This window comes from Hyperolius riggenbachi, chromosome 1 (assembly GCF_040937935.1).
Source record: "Hyperolius riggenbachi isolate aHypRig1 chromosome 1, aHypRig1.pri, whole genome shotgun sequence".
In the NCBI taxonomy this organism is placed as follows: Eukaryota; Metazoa; Chordata; class Amphibia; order Anura; family Hyperoliidae; genus Hyperolius; species Hyperolius riggenbachi.
Genome location: NC_090646.1, coordinates 253742745 through 253751921, shown reverse-complemented (window position 1 = coordinate 253751921; position 9177 = coordinate 253742745).

Sequence of the window (9177 nt, the reverse complement as noted above, 5' to 3'; positions counted from 1 at the left end):
GTCCGGGCAGTGCAGGGCTCTGGCAGGGGGGGCCCTCTTGCGCCGCTGCTTGCGGGCGATCGCCTCAGAGCGGCGGCGATCGAGCTGTACGCGTGACTAGCAAAGTGCTAGCTGCACGTACAGCATTTTAAAGTGAGCAAATCGCCCCACCAGGGGCTGAGATATCTTCCTGCGCGGCATAGCCCGAGCTCAGCTCGGGCTTACCGCCAGGAAGGTTAAAGGAACTCCAAGCATCTCTCATGGGCATGCCTTTAAGACAGACGACTTCCAACAAAGTCGTGCTATGACCCCTCTGGAGGAGCCTCTTGCAATGGCCATGCATGCCACTTCCTCTTCCTGCTTCATTCAGTGATGCACTTTTCTAATAGAAAAGACAGTGGTGACCCGGAAGTTATAACATAGCCAAGATGGCTGCTGCAATTTTTACATTGAAATCGAATAGCGATTCAGGCATCAAATGAAAGAGGAGAGCACAAGCTACAGAAAGGTATGCATCTTTAAGTACTTTGCAGTACTGGTCTGAGTCTTAAAGCCATGCCCATGAGAGGTGCTCGGAGTCCCTTTAAGTGTTTCTCAGCGATAGAGTCGTTTTGTGACCTCTAATTGGTTATCCGTGTGAATAAAGCTAAGCATACACAGGTTGATTACATGCTTATATTCCTAGCAGGTTGATTCCTCTTGAATTGGACATTAATTGAGTAGTGAGCGATTTGTACATGCGCATCAATGAACTGAAAGCACCAAGCTGCTCAGTGCAGTGCAGCTCTATACATTCATTAATCTACTTCTCCTGCTGGCATGGAAATTTTATCTGACTACTCTTTGGATGAATAAACTGCTCAAAACCGATCAAGAGTAAATTGACTTGGATATGTGGGGGCAATGGATGTCCAGCAGAATAGATCAAAGTTATCAAAACAGTCAAAAAAAAATGATATGTGTAGTGCTTTTGCACTGCAGTCTTACTGCTGTTAAACTGTAGAGAAACTGTTATTTAGAGCCCTGAATTCTTAACCCTCAAGGCCAGTACACACACTAGAGTGTTCTCATCTGGGGTGGCAAGCTGTGGCCATCTCTGCTGAGAATTTAGGGTGAGTGTGGCCACTTTGATGTGAAAATGAAAGATTCTGAGCATAGGGTCCTCACAGTAGTGTGCAAACCACACCATTACACGCTGCACTGTCATTTCACCTCACCCCCTACATAGCAACACAAGAGAGTCTGGATGGCACTCGGCCACAAACTTTTGAGTCCTGATCCCTTTAGGTGACAATTATAGGGTGTGTGTTTGTACCTTTAGAGTGAGAAATAAGAAAAACAAGAACAGAGGCTAGTTCTATGTTGGATTGGGATTGTGAATACACATGATTATCTAATCATGTTACATGTCACTTCAGGTACCCTTTAGTTGTAGTGTTAGTGTGACTTTTGTAGGTTCAAATACAGCTTGTTAAAATATACAGCCTATATTAGATTACTGTAAATAGCTAAAATCAGTTATAGTGTTTTACATGTTACTGGGCTAACACTGCTGAACCTGCGCCTCCCTTTGCCCCCCCCCCCCCCCTTTCAATGTCTCCCGCAGATGAGTGCCAAGTGTGACTGGTGGCACTATGGTAATGGCAGCCTCAGCTCTTGGCTTTGGGTCATCTTCCCCGCTTACTCTCACCATCCTACACCCCCCTTCCAACCTGTATGAGCTAAACCAATTCCGGGTACAACCCCTGAGGCCCCCCCCCCCCCTTTGTACTTGGCAAAATAAATGACTCTGATTCTGATATATTACTGACTTCTATTATTTTTCACTATCATTACTACTGTATGAGCACTATGTTCTCCTTATATTAATCTGCTGGTGACCACTGGGCAACATACTAGGTTTTCTGTTTATCTGGGCTAAGAATTAACTATGGCTCCTTCCTCTTGTGAGCCACAGAGACAGTTCTGAGTGCAGATCCCTTGCTGGTATAGACAGCTTACTCTGGCCCCTAAATTCTTAGGGACCTACTTTATACAGAACAGTAGCATAGCTAAGAAGCTGTGGGCCCCAGTGCAAGTTTTACATGCCCCCCCCCCCCCCCCCCCAGCGCTCTCTACAAAACAATTGATACAGCACACCAAAGCCAAATCAAGGACAACCACAGTGTCAGAGAGGTTCAAGCAAGGGAACGGGAACAATGTGCTACTGATCAGTACTATTCAAAGCATCTATAGAAGTGAATATTACCAACACAGGACCAATAGAGAGCTAATACTGTGACTGAGGGTGGGCCCCTCTGGCCCAAGGGCCCTGATGCGGTCTCTACCTCTGCAACCCTTATTGCTACGCCACTGATAAAGAAGCCATTCTGTAGAATGTCAGAAAAGGGACGTTGACCATACATTATTCTTTAAAAAAATCATAGATGAATGGGCTGAGAAGGGGAAGCTGGCACTGTTACAACAATGGTTTACTGAAGGACACTTACAGCAGATGTAGTAGTGGAGCAGCCATGTGTGGCTATGTGGGCTTTAGGACTGAGGACTCCAGAACAATCATTTTTGTGCTGCTGGACCTTGTTCACCAATGGTTTAGACTCTTGTTATCGTATATACAAGTGTTTACTTCAGGCTAGAGCGCGCTTCCAGCTATGCTTGGGTTCATCATCAGCAGAAGACACATAGGAGTCCAAGGTCCTGTCCGCTACATGCTACATACACAGCCAGTAAGTGCTAGAATGATTCTAATTCTTGGTTATAACATAGAATTTTTCCATTTAAGTAGGTGGAGCTTTGGATCACACCTTTAAAGGGGAACTTCAGCCTAAACAAACATACTGTTATTAAGTTACATTAGTTATGTTAATTAGAATAGATAGGTAATATAATCTCTTAACCACCCTGTTTTAAAAGAACAGGCAAATGTTTGTGATTCATGGGGGCAGCCATCTTTTTGGTTGAAAGGAGGTGACAGGGAGCATGAGACAGCTGCACACACTAGGCTTCAAATGTCAAATTCAAAATGTAAAAAAAAACACCAAAGCACCAAAACAGCAGAACGAGAACAACAACATCAGAAATCCCATCATGCTTTGCACAGCATAAGGGGAAATCTGCCCGGGCAGTTTTCTTCTGTGCAGCTAAAAATGAGGCTTGTATAAGAGAAACAAAGTTCTGATGCTGTGAAACTGTTAAAGAAACACCAGGCCTTTTCAATGCTGCTGAGTCGATTTTTAGTCTGGAGGTTCACTTTAAGGTAATTACGGTAGGCGATCAAAGGACCTTTTTTTTTTTACTTTTATAGGATAGGGTATGTTGTAAAGAACAAAAAAAATCAAGCACATGCCAACCAATCATGTTAATTATTTTATTTTTAAACCTGATCTGGTGAAATGATAGCTGGATTCGAATTAGTTCTTATAGATAACACTGTCTTTGTCTCAACACATTGGGTCTTGCAGAAACTTCCGTAGGATTTATAAACAATATGTTAGATGTGCTGAGCAAGGAACAACTGGAAATGATGTTGCCTCACACATGACAGCGCTCTTCATTTTGTTTGCTTTTTTATTTCCTCTTGGCTTCGTACAACTGACATCCTGGAAATCCCGAGCTTTGCAAAGGACGGTCACTGTGCTACACGTCACACAAAACACAACACTTCCACCACCTGGCTTGAATGCAAATAGCAAGACCAAGGAACGCGTAATTATCCTTTAATAGTATCATATAAATAATGTACACACATGTAAAACTAAATCCCTTTAGTGTGCTTTTACTAAAATAGTAAAACACATTCTTTCTCTGGCTTTCTAGCTTAATAAACTAATATACACAGTAATATGGTCTAAAACTAGTAAGAAAAATAAAGCATATTCAGCTGTTCTAAAAGACTTATTAAGTCCAACTGAGTGAAGGAAGAAATGCCCAATTACCTACTTACTTACAGATATGTATAAAAAGAAGCAAACCACTAATTCTCATATGAAATCTGATCCCTCTCATCCCCCCTTCCACGCAGTGGCATAGCTGAGAAACTTGGGGCCCCAATACGAGTTTTATGTAGGGCCCCAAATACTCTTTAGATATGAAGCCCCAAAACTTACCAAGGACAGTTTCTGCATCGGAGAGGAGAAGTGAGAGTAAGGAAATAGTTAAAGGAGTGGTCCAAGCAAAATAAAAATAAAAAACCACTTACCTGGGGCTTCTTCCAGCCCCTGGCATCTGTCCTGTGCCCTCGCCGCAGCTCCGGTGGCTCCCGGTCCCCCTTGGTGGCAAAGCCGACCTCGCCAGGTCGGCTTCCGCATCGTCTCTCTGCGCTCCAGCGTGCGGTTCACTGGTGCGTTGACGTCATCTGGACTGTACAGCGCAGGTGCAGTAGTTCTACTCCTGCGCTGTACAGTCCAAATGACGTCAACGCGACTCTGAGAACCGCTCGTGCAGGCGCGGTAGGAATCCTGCGCCTGGGACCCAGGACCAGCAGCGTGGAGCGAAGCTGCGGCGTGGGCACAGATCAGCAGGCAGGGGCTGTTTGAAGCCCCAGGTAAGTGGATTTTTTTTATTTTTACTAAGCTTGGATGTGTCCTTTAAGGATTACCACTATTCAATGCACATATAGAGGCGTTCCTTACCAGTATAGCACCAATAAAAAGCTAATAAGATGGATGAAGGAGGGCCCCTAATGGGTTCAGGGGCCCTGGTGCAGTCAGTACCTGTGCATCCCCTATTGCTATGCCACTGCTTCCACCCCCTTCCAACCTAGGTTAATCATGTTTATTTGTCTACACCATTAACTACAAAAATGATATATAGAGATGAGCGAAAATGTAAAATTAATTTTCACAACATTCTTGTGCAAATACTTCATTTTCAGGAATTTTTGCAAAACTGTATAAGGAAAAATCTAAAACTATCATTTTGGACATGCGTGCGCAGTATGTCTGGGTAAGGTGACCGCACGCGGACTACGGCTTCCAGCTGGAATGCACGCGAACTCCCGCGGACTTACTGCACCTGCTCGTTGACCAGTGCTTTAGAATGGGGCTGATTACGGAGGTAAAGAAGGAGATGCCAGGCCACAGGAGTAAGTCTATGCGCACAGATCCAGGACAAGGGCGTCCATTTCCTATTCTATTTAGCACTAAGGTATCCTTTAAAGAGACTCCGCGGAGTAGAAAAAAAACAAAATTGGAACTTACCTGGAGCTTTCTTCGGCCCACCGTAGGTCGGGAGGTCCCCCAGCGTCCTCCTGGCTCCTCTCAGAAATCACGACCGGTGACATCGGGGGCCGAGTGTCCAGCTGACACTTCCTGAATGATGACGCTTGTCGTCATCATGCTGGCCGCTACGCCTTATCACAGCGGCCGGCGTGACAGTACTACTCTGTAACGATTGTGGAACTTTCTCCGTGATCAGCGCACAACGCGTGCGCTGACACGGCGGAAACCCTCCACAAGCGTATATTTGAGGAGACCCAGGCTAGGTGCTATGCACCCGCAGAGGGCAATTCCCTCCGGCAGATGGCGCTGTGGAGTGCAGGCGAACACAGTCGCTGCACAGCCACAGATGCCAGACGGGAATTGTACAGATCCAGGACAAGGTACGATCAGGCAGGGCTGGATAGCCCACAAGAAACAGAGCAAAGGGACAGAACCAATGTGTGTCCACCAAACTAGTCGCCACCCAGCGACGGTGAACACACAACGGCGGAAACGAAGTGGGAATGCAATCGCAAGAATGGCGATTGCCGACAGAGACACAAGACTGAGCAAAACAGGGCACGAGGGTAGCAAAGGCACAGCAAATAATACAATGAGGAGATGCGGAAAATAACAAACGCTAGCTAACCGCGAACACCGCACTCATTCGCAACAGTGCACGCGGTTATGCGCGGTCTCCACGTGATAAGCACAATAGAGACAAGCACGCCTAACTAACCATCGACAGACAAACATGAAACAGAGGACGCGAACGCTTGCTTAACGGTTACCTCACCGAGCCTCCAGCAAGCGGTCGAAGCAGACAAGACAGACACACGAAAACAGGGACAAGCGAGAGATAGGATCCACAGCACTAGCGAAAAGTGGCTAGCGCGATCCAGGTACAGAGTAGGAGAACAGAAGGATCCACAGCACTAGCGAAAAGTGGCTAGCGCGATCCCAGGAGACAGAACAGAAGGATCCACAGCGCTAGCGAAAAGTGGCTAGCGCGATCCAGAGAGGCAGAACAGAAGAGATAGCTGGTAGCAACCTCTGCACCAGCTATACTCCAAGAACAGAGATCAGAACCATTTCCTGTCGACCACCGTTGGGACAGGACAATGGCAACAGACAAACAAAACAGATAAACAACCCTAACTGCACTAGGGGAATCTGCCTAGCACAGTTTCCGGGAATTACTCTAAGCTGATCTTCAAACAGAGAGTAAGGCTGACACCCCACCAAGAGTGTTACATAGGACGAAGTCCTTATGAACAGCCAAGCATTGTGGGAAAGACATAGTACTTATAGTACACGCCTCCAATGAATGTGGCCAGGCAATTTGCATGACAACGTATGCAAATTCCTCTGCAAGCACAAGCTGCAAAACTCTTCTTTCCAGAGTCCTGCAGCATGCAAACCTACACAATGGTCAAAAGGCTGCCTGCCTGCACAGGCAGCTAAGCAAATCATCACAGTACCCCCCCCCCCCCCTCCAGGGTCGAATTCCAGACGACCCTCAAAACTGCTATTAGCAACAGACTCAAACTGAAGACTCATGAAGGTCGGGGCAGCCCGACAAGGTCCAATTCCAGAGTCAGTCCACCCGAAACTGACCTCATCGGAAACAGAAGCCACCGAAACATGCCCATCAGTACTACCAGTCTCAGTATAACACCCATCAGGACTGTGAACGCCAGAGAAGAAGCCATCGACACCCTCCAGACAATACCCACCACCTTCCAAGGAGCGTCCGAAAATACCAAACCTGCCACAATACCTGTTCGAAGTGTCCCTTACAACACAAAAGCCACCGTTGATCTTATCCAGGGTACCAAGCAAAATTTCTCCCGGAATCTCCCAGAACCTTTTGAAGCTCCACAGAGATCCCAAGAGGGCAGAACAATCACCAGGCTCACATGGAGAATTACCAAGAACCCCCATGCAACCAATGACAATTCCGGATTCAGAATTACGAGGACACCCATCAAGATCAAGACTTTCAGGGACCACTTCTGGGCATGCAAGCAGGCAGGCCATATCAGAGCATGTCTCCACCGAGGAAGCATCTGAGTACGCTGGTAACCGAGGCACACTTGGGCTTTCTGGGTCACAGAGCACACTAGGGTACACCAGCACAGGAGAAACCTCAGGACATGTCGGGGAACTGCCATCCTCAGAGTCCGGCACGACAAGACCAAAACCAGTACCGGACAGAGAATCATCATGAGTGGAGGTCACAGGCACTGGACTTTCAAAAGAAGACTCGGATACAAATTCAGAAATTTCTGTGACAATAATATCATCATTGACTACATATGAGTGAAGCTCCATCAGAGCTGAAAAAGTAGCCAGCAAGGCTGCAATGCCTACGGAAGAGGGTAACACCTCAGAAGGACTTGGGGGGCAGGAGACATCTCCTACAAGTTCTGCACCCTTTGGGAGGAACTCGGAGACCTCCAGAACATCAAACAAGACCTCAGGAACGTCATTTTTCAAGTTTTCTAAGAAGGATTCTGTACTATCCATGTTACAGGGCAAAACTGGAACTTTATTTTGAGAACAGGGCAGATGTCCCAGGGAAGGTTCCACCATAAACTGAGACTGAATTTCATCATGATGAGTGGAACGTACAGGAATATTCACTGGACTACACACTGACTCCCTAACTTTAATCTCGCTGCACCCAATTCTGCGTAGCAGTCAAACTAGCTTGCAACTCCAAAACTGCAGAAAGACAGGTAAAAATAGCAGCAATACCTAGACGAGCCTCTAGGGGCAGGGCAGGAGATATTGTACAAAGCAATATTGACTCATCCAGAGTACAGGGTGGAGAGTCAGAACTTTCTTCAAAGCAAGAAAGGGACCCCCAAATGTCAGTGTGATTGGACATAATTGTGTTATTCATGGTACAGAGCAGGTTTAGAGAAAGCGTCTCTGAATAAGGCAAAGAAGGTTCAGCATCAGATTCGCAAAACCGAAGCGCTGTCTCACTCTTAGATTCGGCTAACAATGTCGAATCCGAGGAATCAGAACGCAAAACCTGCGAATCAAAATTCACTTTAGGTTGTGAAACTGATGCTTCCATAGCGCAAACCTCCGCAATCTGCGGTGCAGACTGCAAGGCATCTAGGACCGAAACACTGGAGCAACTGTCTCCAGGCAACGGGCCCTTACAGGTGAGAACAGGGTGAGACAGGGAATCATTTGCAGAAAAAATAGCGACATCAACAGGATAAACTTTATTAGGCATATTAATTTTACTTTTGACGCTGCACAGTCGAGAAACTTTCCCCATAGCAGGGTCACAGATGGAAGATCTCAAAGATCTGTTTCTAAATGACAAAGGATCCCACACATCCTTGAGGAAACCGGCAGACTCATGCCGATCACAATCTGCAGGAACATCCGAGAAACAGGCATCACATCGCACAGATTCAAACTGCACACTGTCAGGAAAGAATCCTTCAGTATTCGCACAGGAATCAACCACAGCGGCATACTCATTCATTTCAGGTTGCACAAAGTCAAGACTCTCATGCTTTACCCCAGAAAGGCAGGAACAATCATCCGACAACGATGTCTCTTTATTGGAATCAATTGGTTGGTGTGTGTGCAACTCATCCAAAATCGTTTGCCATACATAGATCACCAGATCCACATCATCCTTGTCACATTCATCGGAATCAATCAAAAGGTACATAGAGTCAAGACAATCGTTCAGGACATCCGTGCTTTTTGCGATATAAAAATCGCAAAAGGTTTTCCAATCAAATTCTTCCACCAAGGCCCCGATTTCCCATGAGGCGAATGGTGGTTCAAACAACCCGGTATCTAGATAATCTCCATATGGGTGGGGATCAGGAACGAGAACAGATTTTTTAACTGCTTTAATATAGTGTGCGATCCTACCTATAATAGGATCCACATACGCTTTTGTCTCAGGCAATGACATCTGAAGCAAATCAAAGGTTCCCTCTGCCCTGGGAATTTTGGTTTG